At 36.5% G+C, this 3523-nt stretch overlaps 1 non-coding gene across 1 annotated transcript; it reads left to right on the top strand.

The window, feature by feature from the left end:
- The first annotated feature begins 1478 nt into the window (after positions 1–1478).
- On the top strand, positions 1479–1582 carry LOC114007329 (U6 spliceosomal RNA). The gene has a single exon (XR_003548949.1). It is a non-coding gene; the product is annotated as a U6 spliceosomal RNA (small nuclear RNA).
- The last annotated feature ends 1941 nt before the right edge of the window (positions 1583–3523 follow it).

Genomic DNA, 3523 nt, shown 5'->3' with positions numbered 1-3523 from the left:
ACCCTCTTTGAGTTCAGACTGTCAGTACAGAGCATCACTACAGAGCTTCAATACAGAGCTGTTGTCACTCACACCCCAAGTGGTCGATATATTCATTTCACTCACCTGATCTAAACAGATTGGAACTTTTGCAGTAAAAATCCAATTTTACCTATCAATCATTGTGGTGTAGGTTGTGACCAAAATTATGGCTCCAGTAGCCACTTTTTCTGTTGCTCAAACATTTGGTTGCTCTGACTAAGATATAATATAGCTAGAAAATTATAAATTGCTTTTTGTTGGTTTGATGCATGAGCAGGTAGGCAATATCATAAAACTGTCTAGTTCATGTGGTTAATATTTTTGGTTTCTGTAAACATTAACTCACATTTCTTTGGAAAGTTTTGCTAACAGAAAAAAAATAACTAATGAAAGTAGTGATTGTGTCATAACTTTTCTCTATCACCTTTTGTTAGAACATAAATATGGGTTGACATTTCTTTCCTTCCCACATAAACCTGTGAAGGTTATTTAAAAAAGAAACCCTGAAAATGATAGGTTTAAAATTTCAGCAAGGATGGCTTAATTAGTTGGAACATTATCTTGATAGGAAATTCTTACCAATCACTTGGAATTTATGTACAATCTTTGTTATGAATGAGGTAATAACTCAAAATGCCTTAGATTCCTGACAAGTAACAGAGTGCTCCTTTACAACTCTGACCTTTTTCAAAGTTTATACTTACAATGTGTGTGAGGGTTATAACAAGTATTGCCGGGTTTCTGGTTCTTTGTATTCAGGAATTGCAACTGAACATTTAGGGACACTGTCATACGTAAGAAATAACTCAATTTTTAGTCAGGTACAAACTTACAGGAAATCGCATTTCCTAGACTGTTAAACATCATTCATCCTATTTTTATAAATATTAAGATTCAGAGAAATAGAAACTGAAATAGTGGTATTTTAAAAACTCTGAAGAGATGATATACGTTTATATCTCAAACTCAGAATTGACCTCCAAGCCTTAGCAATAAATACCCTTATTTTTCTCTTCTTTACAATGTCAGGATTCAATATTCTTTTCTGAGGCAAGCTTGTTTTCAGCTATTCTTAGTCTCAACGGGGCTTCTAAATCGAAAGAGCGGTGCTAGGTTTGGAAGCACAGCTGCTTTCTTAATCATGAATGACCAATAAGAGAGCTGCTAACATAGAACACATCTAAAGGAGAGATAATATGCTCCAAAATAAAGGGAATACAGGACAAAATGGGCATTGTTTATATTTTATACCATTTTCATTTTTTAAGATAGCAACATTTTAAAATATATATTTAATGCTTATGAAAATTATTTCCTCTCTAAACAGGGAATAGTACACATATTTTGGGGAGTTATATGTTGACATAGGCAATGTATCCACTCACGTCTGTTACTAAGTGATCACATGGACCAGTGCTTCTTACCCATGGGTGTGCATTAGAATAACACACAGGAGTGTGCGCTTCGGCAGCACGTGTACTAAAATTGGAACATACAGACAAGATTAGCATGGCCCCTGGACAAGGATGACACACAAATTTGTGCAGCATTCCATATTTTTAAAACAAAACAAAAACAAAAAGGATAACACAAGGTTTATTTTTGTTTGTTTGTTCTCTGCGTTTTAAGGTTATAGGGCACATGCATTTGCCACGAAGGCAGAGAGAGAGAAAGTGAAAAATTACCCCCCTAGAGGGGTGCTAAAACTACAATCCATTCTTTTCTCAGGATTCTGGATATGCACACACATGTGCCAAATATGAGTTACCAGCCGCTGGTTCCAGGACTTGAACTGCTGTCAGCTATGTAGAAATCCAGCACCTTAACCACCATGGCACTTGCTGGCCCCAACATACAAGGCTTTTTAAAGGTTCAGATCACCAGTTTCTGCTTCTAGATCTCTTCTGCATTAGTTCTGGATAGGATTATGCATTTTCAAGCTTCCAGGTGGTAAAGATGCCATTGGTCTAGGAACCAGTTTGACAATCATTTACATATACAGAGTACCTCCTTTCACATAAAAACCTGATGATGCTTATGTGTATAACAGATATCATTGCTCTTTTCTCTTTTTTATTACAGAATTTTTTTCTTTGTTGAAATAAACAACACTTACAGAAACACTCCCCAAAGTTTTATTTTTTTGATTTGTTGTTGTTGTTTGTTTTTTTTTTTTTTTTTTTTTTTTTTTTTTTTTTTTATTTTTTTTTTTTTTTTCTTTTTCATGAGCGAAAAAGACAGGTATCTTGACAGGTTGACAAGGCCATGTCACTGTGATTCCCTTCCCTCTGCTCTCTGGCTAGTCAGGATTTTGAGGGCAGATGAGCGCATATTGGGACAGAAGAGCTAAACCAGTAGCCAGCCTCATGGCTCCCAGCACTACCTGTCAGTAGGCTGCACCACTGAGGCTGAGCTAGAAGCACTTTCTGTGACACATAACCCACTGAAAAGGAACACAGGTACTCAACTCCAGCCCTGGTTAAATGTTGGACAATAATACATTGTTATCAGATTTTTCAAAAAAAGCCAGGAATATAGAATATGAAAGTTCACATAAATTATTTTATTTTTAATTCTATTTACTAGTGCCATTGAAATAAAAAAAGCATAATCACAGGGGGGAAAATGTATTCCATGGCCCATTTCTGGTCAGCAGCCTTTTAAATTTCTCGCCTCTACTTCAACTTCAACATACTCCAAAGAGCATTTTGTTTCCACATGCCACCAAAACTGCTTTCACTAAAATAACCAATAATCTCACCTGACTAAATCGAGTGTGTGTAAATATAAACATATTTAAATCTCACTAGATAGCACCATAAAAGAAGACACAATGTGCTTGTGCCAGCTACTTCAAGAATCCCCCTCCCCTAGCTTCTTTTCAATATCTCTAGAATTTCCTTAGCAACTCTGTTGATTAGCTTTTCTTTTTCAACTTAACCCTTAAATATTAGAGTATTTCAACTCTCTTCTCTTCCTACATCAGAATCTCTCCCTAGGGACCAATAGTTAGTGTAATGACTATGTCACTGGACTCCCATGTAGTCAACGCAGTGTGAGTCCCGGACCCGGTGGCTTAAACTCATACCGGGTGCGTATGCGTACGTGCCCAAGATCCCGAGAGGAGAATGGAGGAGAAGGGATTGCGGCGTGGCCATCCCCCCTGGGGGGTGATTTCTCACCTTATGTCTCTCTGTCTCTCTCTGTCTTTCTGGAGAGGGCATGTGCCCTACAGGAAAAACCTCTCAAAAAAAAAAAAAATCTCTTCCTAGAAGTCTCATGTTTTCTTATTTCATTTACCATACAATACTGACAATATGCTTATTTATATCTCAGGCCCACATTGATATTTATTCATGATTTTGCTACCATTCAAAAATATCATTTACAAAATATTTTATTATTCATTGACCCTTACTTATTCCAACTCAAATATTGCTGGTTTCTATCCACTCTGACGTGTTTTCACTGTCCTTATCGAAAGTTAGCTATATTCAAAATA

This window comes from Tupaia chinensis, unplaced genomic scaffold (assembly GCF_000334495.1).
Source record: "Tupaia chinensis unplaced genomic scaffold, TupChi_1.0 Scaffold000157_1, whole genome shotgun sequence".
NCBI lineage: Eukaryota > Metazoa > Chordata > Mammalia > Scandentia > Tupaiidae > Tupaia > Tupaia belangeri.
This window is presented reverse-complemented; position numbering and strand designations above follow the sequence as displayed.